Below are 16,186 nucleotides of genomic sequence, written 5' to 3'. Positions count from 1 at the left end.
GATCACAAGAACTGAAAGAAAAACCAGTCTGGCAGTGACAAATCTGTCCTCAGCTGCAGCTGTTTGAGCTTTCTGTGATCAAAGAACCCTAGCAAACAAGTCAACAGTTTGGAGCAGCTTCTGTAACCAGAGAAAATATGCTACTCAGTTTCCCAAAGTAGAAGAATTACTTGAGAGATCAAATCTTTTATATAAAACTCATGGTCCTATTTATTCTCCTCTCATACAACTGAGTCGCTGGGAATGTTCAAGGCCACACTGAACAAGGCTTGGAGTAACCTGATCTAGCCCCATGGCACAGGTCTGAAGCAAGATGATCTTTGAAGTCCCTTCCTACCCAAACCATTCTGTGACTCTATAAATGAAGTATTTGAAGATGATCCTAATATTATTGCCTCACACATCCTTTATTGCTCTTTCTTCTTGTTCTTGAGGATACAATCTAATCAAAAGAAACAACTCACCAAGGTGACTTGTGAATTGTGCTGTTGATCTGAATGCTGAAGTGAAGCTGATACTCTAGATCACTGCTGCCACAAATGACTCTGATTTTATACATGATGGGAAGAGTGATGCAGCATGGATAGAAGCTCAGCAAACTGTGTCTTGTTCACTGTTCATTAGATAAGGTCATGATCAGAAGCTCATTTGAATCTGGAAAGAGAACCAGAAGGAAAGAAGAATGCAGGAAATGTTCAACAGAGTGCCTATGCCATAGTTGGCATGTTTTTCCTGTGCAGGAGGAAGAATGTGCAGACCTGTTACAAAACTTTAGATTGGAATTATTCTTGCTTATATTTAGGCTTCTGTGATGTTCATATGTGTATTGGTTTGCATGGCAAGGTTTTGGTAGCAGGGAGGCTACAGGAATGGCTTCTTTGAGAAGCTGCTGGAAGCTTTCCCCATGTCTGGCAGAGACAATGCCAGCCGGCCCCAGGATGCCGCTGGCCAAGCCTGAGACCTTCAGTCATGGTAGTACATGTCTGGGATAACATATTTAAGAAGGAAAAGTTATTGGGCAGAAGCAATTGCAGCCAGAGAAGTGAGGACTGAGAATATGTGAGAGAAACAGCTCTGCAGACACCGAAGTCAGCTAAGAAGGAGAGGGAGGAGGTGTTCCAGGAGCTGAGATTTTCCTGCAGCCTATGATGCAGGTCATAGTGAAGCAAATTGTCCTCCTGGAGCACATGGAAGTCTGCAGGAGGGAAGCACAAATTTACCTGCAGCCTGTGGAAGAGCCCCATGTTGGAGCACGACCTGTGGGCCTGTGGAGAGAAGAGCAGGTTTCCTGGTAGGACTTGTGACCTCACAGGGGACCCACTTTAGAGCAGTTCCTGAAGGACTGACCCCAGAGAAGGTACCTCACACTGGAGCAGCTTGTGAAGAACCACAGCCCATGAGAAGGACCCATACTGGAGAAATTAATGGAGAACCGTCTCCTGTAGAAGGGATCTCATGCTGCAGCAGCACAAGGACTCCTCTTCCTGAGGGGGAAGCAGTGGCATGAACTGACTGTAATTTCTGTTCTCATCTTCTTGCACTACTGGTGGGGAGAAGGGAGAGAATGGGGAATAAAGTTAATCCTGGGAAGGAGGAAGGGATGGGGGAAAGGTGTTTTAAAGATTAGTTTTACTTCTCATTACCCTACTCTGATTTTGACGGGTAATAAAATCAATTAATTTCTCCCTTTTTTCCCCTCTGATGTCTCCCTGTCCTTATCTCAGCTCATGAGCTTTTTTATATTTTATCCAGCTGAGGAGGGAAGTGATTGATAGAGAGGTCCTGGTGGGCACCCAGGGTCCACCCACCACAGTAGTATTCTGAACAAAGTGTCTGGGCTTTCACTGAAGGGAAGATTTAGTAAGGGAGATTTAGAAAGTACTGTCATTGGAGTGTGAAAGAGTGAGTGATCATGTTTAGAGTAGCTACCAACAGTTTTCTAGGCAGGCTCTGCTCCAGGCCCCACTGGCATGTGCATGTCTGCAGTCTTAGAGCTTCTGCAAGGAATCACAGCCTTGTGGTTAGAGAACTGTCACATGAAAAGTGAAGATTTTCTTGATGCTCAGTATTTGTCTGTCAATGCCCTAGGAAAGCTAAGACCCTTGTGCCTGACCAGTCTGTCAGCGTCCTGTTACAGAGACCCTTCATTGAGCAGTCCTGCTGGATTGCAGGGAAGTTTGACTGACATTCAGGGAAATAGGCCAAGAACATAAGGGGGACCCCTCAGCAGGTCTTCCCACTTTATGACCCCTCAGTAGGACTTCCTGCTTGAGTATGTTACCTGCTGCTGGCAAACTCTAGCATCCATGAAGGAGTCACACTTTGGAATTTTATGGAACCATACTCTTTATAAATATAAAATTGTGACAGGTTAAGGTTCAGGGATTGTTGGTAATGGTATCTGTCAGTGATAGTATTTGACTGCAAAAACTTACTTAAAGCAATATACAGACAAGCTGTAGTCCCCAGTAAAAATATTCAGCAGGCAGAGTGCATTTCTAACCCAACAGGCATTCCTGTGGGGGAGAAGACAGGTTCAGCCCGTTGACTGATCCCAGCAGTTGTGATGGAGCCTTCACTAACTTTTTATCCATTCTTGGCTTATTTTATACTATTTCTTTACATTTAGGTGAAGCTTGAATGACTCTAGTCATGTATATATTTGCTACTGATTGGTGTAAAATCCTCTCACTTCACTTTCAAAGATACAGTCAAAGAAATGTATAGAGCTCATGCCCAGCGAGAGGTTGTCGTAACTTGGAGGCAGGTAGCTTTGGGATGGAGGTGTGCATTAATATTACAATTAGGCTATAATGAACCACGTTCATCCCAGGAAGGTGATTTTGCCACAGTTGCTGGTTCGGCAGCAAGACATCTCCTCTCTCACAGCTGCTATGCAGTTAGTCAGCTTCATAGTACCATCAAGTTGCTGCCCCTGCAAGGATTTTGGCAGATCCTGGTCGTGGTGTCTCCATTCCACTCCACCCCCCTTAGCAGGTGCTTATGGTTGTATGGGGAATCATCGTGGAGCACACCAACCCAGTTCCATCCTGGGAACGGCACCTCTATTTTACCCTAAAATTTCTGTCCCGTTATAACTCCTGTTAGGATATAAGTGTCACTTCTCAGTTTCCTCTGATTTTACTCCCAGTCATCTTTCTATACAAAATTGCTCCACTCTCCAGAAGATTACTGTGAGCAGATGTGAGCTCTGCGGTCCCTTTGGACTGAGAAAGACAGAGGTTTTTTCCCCAAGTTCCTTTTGAACCCGTCCTGCACCTGTTACAAGTCCTCAAGTCTCCTGCAGTTTTGTGGGTCAGGCACACGTAAAACAGCACAGCTGGCTGGCATGCTCTGCTCGTGAGGGGAGAGGAGAAGAATCCCTCTGCTCACACCAGACCTGCAGCTGCCAAACCCCACCAGAGCACCCGAGGAGCACCCAGGGAGGTGATGGAGGACAGCACAGTAGGCAGCCTGCCCTCCATCTGGCTGTGAGGAAGGCAGGGCTGGGAACTGTCAGCAGCATCCCACCAGGTCTGGCTCATGGTGCCACCCCGAGGGTTTCCCCTACCTTTGCACAGACCCAGCTGCTGCAGCTCACTTGACAGAGACTCGCTGTCTGTACTGTGCTTGGCTGCACTGCAGAGGATGAAGCCCAGGACAGCAATGGTTGCCTTCACAGCCCGTGACTGCAGATGGGAGGGAGGGTGAGCTCTGTCATCTTGGGAAGGCATCCGCAGACTCACTGCTGCCCATCTCTGGAGCATGGCTCCGTCGGGGGATCATGGTAAGGACAGCAGTGCTCACCTAACTTTGCACGTGAGGTCAGCTTCAGGATCTTGTCATACTGTGGGAGAGCAGAGCTTCACAGTAAACACCAGCTAACACACTCATTACCAGTGTTAACACTAACAATTCTTACCTAAATACTAATGCTAATAACGCTTACTATGCATATTAATAATGCTAGTAGAGGCCAGTAGCATTCGTAGCTGAGGCTTGCATGAGGAACACAAAATTAATTAATGTTGCTGATTATGCCATTGTAGTGTTGAAATACTTGGCCTTCACTGCAATGGCCCCACACTTACCTCAGTGGCCTCCCCCAGCAGGTCCCACAGCACCTGGATGCAGATCAGCTTCAGCTTCACTGATGTGATAAACAGAGCTCACTCTTTAGAATTTTTTTAAGTTTAATAAAGGATAAAAGGACAAAATAATCCAGAACTGAGGTGCTTTTGGCACACGGCCAAAGAGCACAGAAGTAGCTTAAAATCACGTTCATGATATACGGTTACATTGCTGGGGTGACATGCATATTCATTAGCTTATTCATTATTCAAATATTCCTTGGAGTTTTTGATGTTCCAGGAAACCTCTTGTTTGGTTTTAAGTTCGGACTTGTCTGCAGAATATTCTGTAAATTAGGTCTACATGTTTTATTTCTTCCTGTAGTTTTATCCTGTTGTTTCACACTCCCTGATCGTGCCGATAGAGTCAATAAATCCTTCATGATGCTTATGTTCTGTTCTTGTCACTGTTATCACTTGGAGAGGCCAGTCCACAGATAAAATAAACAGATTAATTGCTTTACACCATTCTCTGAGTTAGTTACATACAAGTATTTTAGTCTCTATTTTAACATTTTGCTAAAGCCTATCAGATAATATATTTATCCCGCTACCATTCATATGAAATATACAGTGCAAACATAAACTACTGGCATGTTATACTATGCAAAGCAGTTAAAAGTAAGTAAGTTGTACCATAGCAAAATACTTGTGATGCAAACAGCTAATCCATGAATGCGAAAGCCAATATTATTTTGTCTTCTATAACATCCGACGACTGGGGGGGGAGAAGGAGGGTGAGCAGCCGGCCCGCAACAGGCGGAGGGCGGGCAGGGGGACGCGGGCACTTAACTCTTTTGGCCAAGGGTGCTGATCTCGGCCAGTCGGGGCAGGCCAAGTCCCCGCGGAAGCGGAAACACTGCGGGGGAAGAGGCCGAGACCTGGGCACGAGAAAGGGGCGCGGGGGCCTCGCGAGCGGGACCCAGGGCGCCCGCGGGCCCTTCGAGCAGCCCGGGCTCCGCCCCACGCTCCCACGGCCGCGGCCGCACAGCTCCCAGACCCAGCCAATCCCGGCCCGCCTTTCTCCGCCCTGTCCAATCACAGCTGCCCTTGCAATCCGGGCGTGCTTCCTCCAAGTCCAGCCCGCTCAGTCGCGGCCCGGCTCCGCGGCCTGGCCCCACTCCCCACCCGCCGTGCGCCCGAGGCGCCGCTCCCGCCGCCGCCGCCGCCGCTTTGGGAGCCGGCGGAGCCCTATCCCTGCTGCCGCAGCCTCGGCAGGCGCTGTTGGGGCCGGGGAGGGCGGGCGGGAGCTTCCCGTTCAGGTCCCGGCCGGGATTTCTCCCAGGGAAACAGACTGAGGGCGGGCAGCGGGCGCACCCGGCCCCTGCAATGGCGGCGGCGGGAGCGGGGCTTGAGGGGACCGCGGGGCGGTCGCGGAGCCGAGCGCAGCAGGAATGGGCGGGCTCGGATTGGCGGGGCCGGCGCTGCCTCGGGTTGTGATTGGCTGGCTGGCCCGGCCCTGGGGCATAAATAGCGTGCGTCTGCTGGGCGCTGGCGTCAGTTCGGTGGCGGGGCTGGAGGCGGCGGGAGCTGCTGGAGGCGGCGGGAGCTGCTGGAGGCGGCGGGAGCTGCTGGAGGCGGCGGGAGCTGCGGCAGCGGGAGCTGCGGCGGCGGCGGCGGGAGCTGCGGAGGCGGGAGCTGCGGCGGCGGCGGGAGCTGCGGCGACGTGTTCCGAGGAGCGCCGCTACGCCACGACAGGGCCCCTGCGGCTGCCGAGGAGCGCCGGTGAGCTCGGATGCGAGTGCCACGTCTGCGTGCGCCCATGTCTGGGGGCCGGCGGTGTGCGGTCCTTCCCGCCGCGCCCTACCCGGCTTGGGCGGCCCGAGGCTGGTGCGGGGCTGGAGTAGTGCAGGGGGGAGCAGCTGTTGTTATTGGGGAGTGGTCATTTCGCGGTTTGTGGATTTAAAGTAACATTCAGAATACCTGCAATAAAGTTGGCTCTTTGTATTTTTATTCTTTTCTTTTGATTTGCTTTATAGCAATAGTGGTTTTTTTTCCTTACTGCATTATTTCATTGTTTTGCTGGTTTTATTAAATTCATTTTGGTTTGTTTTTGTCTTCTTTATCTGATGCTAATTTGGTAAGGCTTGTGGGCCTGGGGCTGAACGACCGCTTCTGAGGTCGCTAGAGACATAAAGCCCCAGGGTGTGCAATAAGGACTTTGCCACCAATCGGGCCCAAAACAGCCTGGGGGACTGGAAAAGGTGGGGGCTGGAGCTCCATAAATGCTATGCCAGAAAGGCATGGAGCTGCACTGCAGGGCCTGCAGGAGATGCCCGGGGCTTCCCAGCCCCTGCCCCTTGCTACCAAGTACAGGCTGAGGGCATGCAGCCTCACAGGGTTCCAGGGCCCATCTACCAGCCCAAGGGCACCTTTTGCAATGTGGGGGCAGGGGCCCTGTGGCTATTCCTAGTCCCTGGGGCTGCCTGGGGAGGTGAGGGGGCCTTTGGGCAGCTGCTGGGCTCACACCCAGGGGGAGGGTCAAGGTAGGTCTTTGGCTTCAGGCCTAACTGATTTGTGCTCTCGTCAACAGCTCCAAACTGCACTGAGAAACACGAGCAGCTTCTAGCTGCAGGCAGTAGCAAGCTGACCACCTGGAGCAGAGCCTACACAGCTGGATGAGACAGAAAGGTGGTATACTTGGGGGAAAAAACCTGCGGACCTGGGATAGGGAAGATGGAGCTGGGGTGTGAACTGCATGGTTGCAAAGGATGACAGACAGTGGAGTTCTTGCGCTGAAATCACTGTAGGCCTGTGACATGGATGCTGGGGCTGGCTGTTGGGACTGAAACTAGAACAGGATGTGTAGTGTGGGAATTTGGGCTCTAACCATGCGCCTCTAAAACCCGGCGATGCAGGGATACTGCCTTGGTCTGTGATGGCACCTCGAGGGCTGGAGCTGAAATCATGGTGGGGCTGGGAAATGGACTGCGGGGCTGGGATCACGTATAAAAATGGAAATCAAACTGTAGTATTGAGAACGGGGCTGTGCACATCGAGTCGAAATTATGGAGAAGGTGGCATAGTGACTGGGCATTATTGGGCAGGAGCTGTAATCACTGCAGGGCTGGGAAAGGGACTGCACAGGGCATAGGAACCAAAGAGCTGGCAAATACACTGTGGGGTTCGTGCGCTGAAATCACTGTAGGCCTGTGACATGGACGCTGGGGCTGGCTGTTGGGACTGAAACTAGAACAGGATGTGTAGTGTGGGAATTTGGGCTCTAACCGTGCGCCTCTAAAACCCAGCGATGCAGGGATACTGTCTTGGTCTGTGATGGCACCTCTAGGGCTGGAGCCAAAATCACGGTGGGGCTGGGAAATGGACTGCGGGGCTGGGATCACGTGTAAAAATGGAAATGAAACTATTGCTGAGGAGGGGGCTGTGCACATCAAACTCACATGTTGCAGGGTCTGGCACAGTGACTGGGGACTCCAGGGTGGGAGCTGAAATCACTGCAGGGCTGGGATATTGGTGGATGCATGGGCTTGGGGACCCTCAGGCGGGAGCTGAACTGTTGCAGAGCTGGAGCCAAGACCAAGATCCTGCCCTCTGAAGCCGGAGAAGCATGCAGCTGGAGCTGGAAGAGCAGAGCTGGCCGTGAAATAAAGCTTGTGGGACCAGAGCTGGAATCGCTGGGGCTGGGCAAGGGGTTTTGGAGGGCTGCAGCTGTAATCACAGTGGGGCTGGGAAAGGGACTGCACAGGGCATAGGAACCAAAGGGCTGTCAAATACACTGTGGGGTTTGTGCGCTGAAATCACTGTAGGCCTGTGACATGGATGCTGGGGCTGGCTATTGGGACTGAAACTAGAACAGGATGTGTAGTGCAAAAATTTGGGCTCTAACCGTGCGCCTGTACAACCCGGCGATGCAGGGATACTGCCTTGGTCTTTCATGGCAACTCTAGGGCTGGAGCTGAAATCACGGTGGGGCTGGGAAATGGACTGCGGGGCTGGGGTCCTGAGTGAAAATGGAAATCAAACTGTAGTATTGAGAACGGGGCTGTGCACATCGAGTCAAAATTATGGAGAAGGTGGCATAGTGACTGGGCATTATTGGGCAGGAGGTGTAATCACTGCAGGGCTGGAAAGGGACTGCACAGGGCATTGTAACCAAAGAGCTGGCAAATACACTGTGGGGTTTGTGTGCTGAAGTCACTGTAGGCCTGTGACAGGGATGCTGGGGCTGGCTGTTGGGACTGAAACTAGAACAGGATGTGTAGTGTGGGAATTTGGGCTCTAACCGTGCGCCTCTAAAACCCGGCGATGCAGGGATACTGCTTTGGTCTGTGATGGCACCTCGAGGGCCGGAGCCGAAATCACGGTGGGACTGGGAAATGGACTGCGGGGCTGGGATCACGTGTAAAAATGGAAATGAAACTATTGCTGAGGAGGGGGCTGTGCACATCAAACTCACATGTTGCAGGGTCTGGCACAGTGACTGGGGACTCCAGGGTGGGAGCTGAAATCACTGCAGGGCTGGGATATTGGTGGATGCATGGGCTTGGGGACCCTCAGGCGGGAGCTGAACTGTTGCAGAGCTGGAGCCAAGACCAAGATCCTGCCCTCTGAAGCCGGAGAAGCATGCAGCTGGAGCTGGAAGAGCAGAGCTGGCCGTGAAATAAAGCTTGTGGGACCAGAGCTGGAATCGCTGGGGCTGGGCAAGGGGTTTTGGAGGGCTGCAGCTGTAATCACGGTGGGGCTGGGAAAGGGACTGCACAGGGCATAGGAACCAAAGGGCTGTCAAATACACTGTGGGGTTTGTGCGCTGAAATCACTGTAGGCCTGTGACATGGATGCTGGGGCTGGCTATTGGGACTGAAACTAGAACAGGATGTGTAGTGTGGGTATTTGGGCTCTAACCGTGCGCCTGTACAACCCGGCGATGCAGGGATACTGCCTTGGTCTTTCATGGCAACTCTAGGGCTGGAGCTGAAATCACGGTGGGGCTGGGAAATGGACTGCGGGGCTGGGGTCCTGAGTGAAAATGGAAATCAAACTGTAGTATTGAGAACGGGGCTGTGCACATCGAGTCAAAATTATGGAGAAGGTGGCATAGTGACTGGGCATTATTGGGCAGGAGGTGTAATCACTGCAGGGCTGGAAAGGGACTGCACAGGGCATTGTAACCAAAGAGCTGGCAAATACACTGTGGGGTTTGTGTGCTGAAATCACTGTAGGCCTGTGACAGGGATGCTGGGGCTGGCTGTTGGGACTGAAACTAGAACAGGATGTGTAGTGTGGGAATTTGGGCTCTAACCGTGCGCCTGTACAACCCGGCGATGCAGGGATACTGCCTTGGTCTTTCATGGCAACTCTAGGGCTGGAGCTGAAATCACGGTGGGGCTGGGAAATGGACTGCGAGGCTGGGATCACGTGTAAACATGGAAATGAAACTGTAGTATTGAGAACGGGGCTGTGCACATCGAGTCGAAATTATGGAGAAGGTGGCATAGTGACTGGGCATTATTGGGCAGGAGCTGTAATCACTGCAGGGCTGGGAAAGGGACTGCACAGGGCATAGGAACCAAAGAGCTGGCAAATACACTGTGGGGTTTGTGCGCTGAAATCACTGTAGGCCTGTGACATGGATGCTGGGGCTGGCTATTGGGACTGAAACTAGAACAGGATGTGTAGTGCAAAAATTTGGGCTCTAATCGTGCACCTGTAAAACCCGGCGGTGCAGGGATGGTACCTTGGTTTGTGATGGCACCCCTGGGGCTGGAGCCGAAATCACGGTGGGGCTGGGAAATGGACTGCGGGGCTGGGGTCCTGAGTGAAAATGGAAATCAAACTGTAGTATTGAGAACGGGGCTGTGCACATCGAGTCAAAATTATGGAGAAGGTGGCATTGTGACTGGGCATTACTGGGCAGGAGGTGTAATCACTGCAGGGCTCGGAACGGGACTGCACAGGGCATTGTAACCAAAGAGCTGGCAAATACACTGTGGGGTTTGTGTGCTGAAATCACTGTAGGCCTGTGACAGGGATGCTGGGGCTGGCTGTTGGGACTGAAACTAGAACAGGATGTGTAGTGTGGGAATTTGGGCTCTAACCGTGCGCCTGTACAACCCGGCGATGCAGGGATACTGCCTTGGTCTGTGATGGCACCCCTGGGGCTGGAGCTGAAATCACGGTGGGACTGGGAAATGGACTGTGGGGCTGGGGTCACGTGTAAAAATGGAAATGAAACTATTGCTGAGGAGGGGGCTGTGCACATCAAACTCACATGTTGCAGGGTCTGGCACAGTGACTGGGGCTCCAGGGTGGGAGCTGAAATCACTGCAGGGCTGGGATATTGATGGATGCATGGGCTTGGGGACCCTCGGGCGGGAGCTGAACTGTTGCAGAGCTGGAGCCAAGACCAAGATCCTGCCCTCTGAAGCCGGAGAAGCATGCAGCTGGAGCTGGAAGAGCAGAGCTGGCCGTGAAATAAAGCTTGTGGGACCAGAGCTGGAATCACTGGGGCTGGGCAAGGGGTTTTGGAGGGCTGCAGCTGTAATCACGGTGGGGCTGGGAAAGGGACTGCACAGGGCATAGGAACCAAAGGGCTGACAAATACACTGTGGGGTTTGTGCGCTGAAATCACTCTAGGCCTGTGACATGGATGCTGGGGCTGGCTATTGGGACTGAAACTAGAACAGGATGTGTAGTGCAAAAATTTGGGCTCTAATCGTGCGCCTGTACAACCCGGCGGTGCAGGGATGGTACCTTGGTTTGTGATGGCACCCCTGGGGCTGGAGCTGAAATCACGGTGGGGCTGGGAAATGGACTGCGGGGCTGGGATCACGTGTAAAAATGGAAATCAAACTGTAGTATTGAGAACGGGGCTGTGCACATCGCGTCGAAATTATGGAGAAGGTGGCATAGTGACTGGGCATTACTGGGCAGGAGGTGTAATCACTGCAGGGCTGGGAAAGGGACTGCACAGGGCGTTGTAACCAAAGAGCTGGCAAATACACTGTGGGGTTCGTGCGCTGAAATCACTGTAGGCCTGTGACATGGATGCTGGGGCTGGCTATTTGGACTGAAACTAGAACAGGATGTGTAGTGCAAAAATTTGGGCTCTAGTGTGGTAATTTAGGCTCTAACCGTGCATCTTTAAAATCCGGCGATGCAGGGATACTGCCTTGGTCTGTCATGGCACCTCTAGGGCCGAAACCGAAATCACGGTGGGACTGGGAAATGGACTGCGGGGCTGGGATCACGTGTAAAAATGGAAATGAAACTATTGCTGAGGAGGGGGCTGTGCACATCAAACTCACATGTTGCAGGGTCTGGCACAGTGACTGGGGCTCCAGGGTGGGAGCTGAAATCTTTGCAGGGCTGGGATATTGATGGATGCATGGGCTTGGGGACCCTCGGGCGGGAGCTGAACTGTTGCAGAGCTGGAGCCAAGACCAAGATCCTGCCCTCTGAAGCCGGAGAAGCATGCAGCTGGAGCTGGAAGAGCAGAGCTGGCCGTGAAATAAAGCTTGTGGGACCAGAGCTGGAATCACTGGGGCTGGGCAAGGGGTTTTGGAGGGCTGCAGCTGTAATCACGGTGGGGCTGGGAAAGGGACTGCACAGGGCATAGGAACCAAAGGGCTGGCAAATACACTGTGGGGTTTGTGCGCTGAAATCACTGTAGGCCTGTGACATGGATGCTGGGGCTGGCTATTGGGACTGAAACTAGAACAGGATGTGTAGTGTGGGTATTTGGGCTCTAACCGTGCGCCTGTACAACCCGGCGGTGCAGGGATGGTACCTTGGTTTGTGATGGCACCCCTGGGGCTGGAGCCGAAATCACGGTGGGGCTGGGAAATGGACTGCGGGGCTGGGGTCCTGAGTGAAAATGGAAATCAAACTGTAGTATTGAGAACGGGGCTGTGCACATCGAGTCAAAATTATGGAGAAGGTGGCATTGTGACTGGGCATTACTGGGCAGGAGGTGTAATCACTGCAGGGCTCGGAAAGGGACTGCACAGGGCATTGTAACCAAAGAGCTGGCAAATACACTGTGGGGTTTGTGTGCTGAAATCACTGTAGGCCTGTGACAGGGATGCTGGGGCTGGCTGTTGGGACTGAAACTAGAACAGGATGTGTAGTGTGGGAATTTGGGCTCTAACCGTGCGCCTGTACAACCCGGCGATGCAGGGATACTGCCTTGGTCTGTGATGGCACCCCTGGGGCTGGAGCTGAAATCACGGTGGGACTGGGAAATGGACTGTGGGGCTGGGGTCACGTGTAAAAATGGAAATGAAACTATTGCTGAGGAGGGGGCTGTGCACATCAAACTCACATGTTGCAGGGTCTGGCACAGTGACTGGGGCTCCAGGGTGGGAGCTGAAATCACTGCAGGGCTGGGATATTGATGGATGCATGGGCTTGGGGACCCTCGGGCGGGAGCTGAACTGTTGCAGAGCTGGAGCCAAGACCAAGATCCTGCCCTCTGAAGCCGGAGAAGCATGCAGCTGGAGCTGGAAGAGCAGAGCTGGCCGTGAAATAAAGCTTGTGGGACCAGAGCTGGAATCACTGGGGCTGGGCAAGGGGTTTTGGAGGGCTGCAGCTGTAATCACGGTGGGGCTGGGAAAGGGACTGCACAGGGCATAGGAACCAAAGGGCTGACAAATACACTGTGGGGTTTGTGCGCTGAAATCACTCTAGGCCTGTGACATGGATGCTGGGGCTGGCTATTGGGACTGAAACTAGAACAGGATGTGTAGTGCAAAAATTTGGGCTCTAATCGTGCGCCTGTAAAACCCGGCGGTGCAGGGATGCTACCTTGGTTTGTGATGGCACCCCTGGGGCTGGAGCTGAAATCACGGTGGGGCTGGGAAATGGACTGCGGGGCTGGGATCACGTGTAAAAATGGAAATCAAACTGTAGTATTGAGAACGGGGCTGTGCACATCGCGTCGAAATTATGGAGAAGGTGGCATAGTGACTGGGCATTACTGGGCAGGAGGTGTAATCACTGCAGGGCTGGGAAAGGGACTGCACAGGGCATTGTAACCAAAGAGCTGGCAAATACACTGTGGGGTTCGTGCGCTGAAATCACTGTAGGCCTGTGACATGGATGCTGGGGCTGGCTATTTGGACTGAAACTAGAACAGGATGTGTAGTGCAAAAATTTGGGCTCTAGTGTGGTAATTTAGGCTCTAACCGTGCATCTTTAAAATCCGGCGATGCAGGGATACTGCCTTGGTCTGTCATGGCACCTCTAGGGCCGGAGCCGAAATCACGGTGGGACTGGGAAATGGACTGCGGGGCTGGGATCACGTGGAAACATGGAAATGAAACTATTGCTGAGGAGGGGGCTGTGCACATCAAACTCACATGTTGCAGGGTCTGGCACAGTGACTGGGGACTCCAGGGTGGGAGCTGAAATCACTGCAGGGCTGGGATATTGATGGATGCATGGGCTTGGGGACCCTCGGGCGGGAGCTGAACTGTTGCAGAGCTGGAGCCAAGACCAAGATCCTGCCCTCTGAAGCCGGAGAAGCATGCAGCTGGAGCTGGAAGAGCAGAGCTGGCCGTGAAATAAAGCTTGTGGGACCAGAGCTGGAATCACTGGGGCTGGGCAAGGGGTTTTGGAGGGCTGCAGCTGTAATCACGGTGGGGCTGGGAAAGGGACTGCACAGGGCATAGGAACCAAAGGGCTGGCAAATACACTGTGGGGTTTGTGCGCTGAAATCACTGTAGGCCTGTGACATGGATGCTGGGGCTGGCTATTGGGACTGAAACTAGAACAGGATGTGTAGTGTGGGTATTTGGGCTCTAACCGTGCGCCTGTACAACCCGGCGATGCAGGGATACTGCCTTGGTCTTTCATGGCAACTCTAGGGCTGGAGCTGAAATCACGGTGGGGCTGGGAAATGGACTGCGGGGCTGGGATCACGTGTAAACATGGAAATGAAACTGTAGTATTGAGAACGGGGCTGTGCACATCGAGTCGAAATTATGGAGAAGGTGGCATAGTGACTGGGCATTATTGGGCAGGAGCTGTAATCACTGCAGGGCTGGGAAAGGGACTGCACAGGGCATTGTAACCAAAGAGCTGGCAAATACACTGTGGGGTTTGTGCGCTGAAATCACTGTAGGCCTGTGACATGGATGCTGGGGCTGGCTATTGGGACTGAAACTAGAACAGGATGTGTAGTGCAAAAATTTGGGCTCTAATCGTGCGCCTGTACAACCCGGCGGTGCAGGGATGGTACCTTGGTTTGTGATGGCACCCCTGGGGCTGGAGCCGAAATCACGGTGGGGCTGGGAAATGGACTGCGGGGCTGGGGTCCTGAGTGAAAATGGAAATCAAACTGTAGTATTGAGAACGGGGCTGTGCACATCGAGTCAAAATTATGGAGAAGGTGGCATAGTGACTGGGCATTATTGGGCAGGAGGTGTAATCACTGCAGGGCTGGAAAGGGACTGCACAGGGCATTGTAACCAAAGAGCTGGCAAATACACTGTGGGGTTTGTGTGCTGAAATCACTGTAGGCCTGTGACAGGGATGCTGGGGCTGGCTGTTGGGACTGAAACTAGAACAGGATGTGTAGTGTGGGAATTTGGGCTCTAACCGTGCGCCTCTAAAACCCGGCGATGCAGGGATGCTGCCTTGGTCTGTGATGGCACCCCTGGGGCTGGAGCTGAAATCACGGTGGGACTGGGAAATGGACTGTGGGGCTGGGATCACGTGGAAACATGGAAATGAAACTATTGCTGAGGAGGGGGCTGTGCACATCAAACTCACATGTTGCAGGGTCTGGCACAGTGACTGGGGACTCCAGGGTGGGAGCTGAAATCACTGCAGGGCTGGGATATTGATGGATGCATGGGCTTGGGGACCCTCGGGCGGGAGCTGAACTGTTGCAGAGCTGGAGCCAAGACCAAGATCCTGCCCTCTGAAGCCGGAGAAGCATGCAGCTGGAGCTGGAAGAGCAGAGCTGGCCGTGAAATAAAGCTTGTGGGACCAGAGCTGGAATCACTGGGGCTGGGCAAGGGGTTTTGGAGGGCTGCAGCTGTAATCACGGTGGGGCTGGGAAATGGACTGCACAGGGCATAGGAACCAAAGGGCTGACAAATACACTGTGGGGTTTGTGCGCTGAAATCACTGTAGGCCTGTGACATGGATGCTGGGGCTGGCTATTGGGACTGAAACTAGAACAGGATGTGTAGTGTGGGTATTTGGGCTCTAACCGTGCGCCTGTACAACCCGGCGATGCAGGGATACTGCCTTGGTCTTTCATGGCAACTCTAGGGCTGGAGCTGAAATCACGGTGGGGCTGGGAAATGGACTGTGGGGCTGGGATCACGTGTAAACATGGAAATGAAACTGTAGTATTGAGAACGGGGCTGTGCACATCGAGTCGAAATTATGGAGAAGGTGGCATAGTGACTGGGCATTATTGGGCAGGAGCTGTAATCACTGCAGGGCTGGGAAAGGGACTGCACAGGGCATAGGAACCAAAGAGCTGGCAAATACACTGTGGGGTTTGTGCGCTGAAATCACTGTAGGCCTGTGACATGGATGCTGGGGCTGGCTATTGGGACTGAAACTAGAACAGGATGTGTAGTGCAAAAATTTGGGCTCTAATCGTGCGCCTGTACAACCCGGCGGTGCAGGGATGGTACCTTGGTTTGTGATGGCACCCCTGGGGCTGGAGCCGAAATCACGGTGGGGCTGGGAAATGGACTGCAGGGCTGGGGTCCTGAGTGAAAATGGAAATCAAACTGTAGTATTGAGAACGGGGCTGTGCACATCGAGTCAAAATTATGGAGAAGGTGGCATAGTGACTGGGCATTATTGGGCAGGAGGTGTAATCACTGCAGGGCTGGAAAGGGACTGCACAGGGCATTGTAACCAAAGAGCTGGCAAATACACTGTGGGGTTTGTGTGCTGAAATCACTGTAGGCCTGTGACAGGGATGCTGGGGCTGGCTGTTGGGACTGAAACTAGAACAGGATGTGTAGTGTGGGAATTTGGGCTCTAACCGTGCGCCTGTACAACCCGGCGATGCAGGGATACTGCCTTGGTCTGTGATGGCACCCCTGGGGCTGGAGCTGAAATCACGGTGG

This window comes from Anomalospiza imberbis, chromosome 5 (genome assembly GCF_031753505.1).
Source record: "Anomalospiza imberbis isolate Cuckoo-Finch-1a 21T00152 chromosome 5, ASM3175350v1, whole genome shotgun sequence".
NCBI classification, from domain to species: domain Eukaryota; kingdom Metazoa; phylum Chordata; class Aves; order Passeriformes; family Viduidae; genus Anomalospiza; species Anomalospiza imberbis.
Note: the sequence above shows the minus strand (reverse complement) of the source record.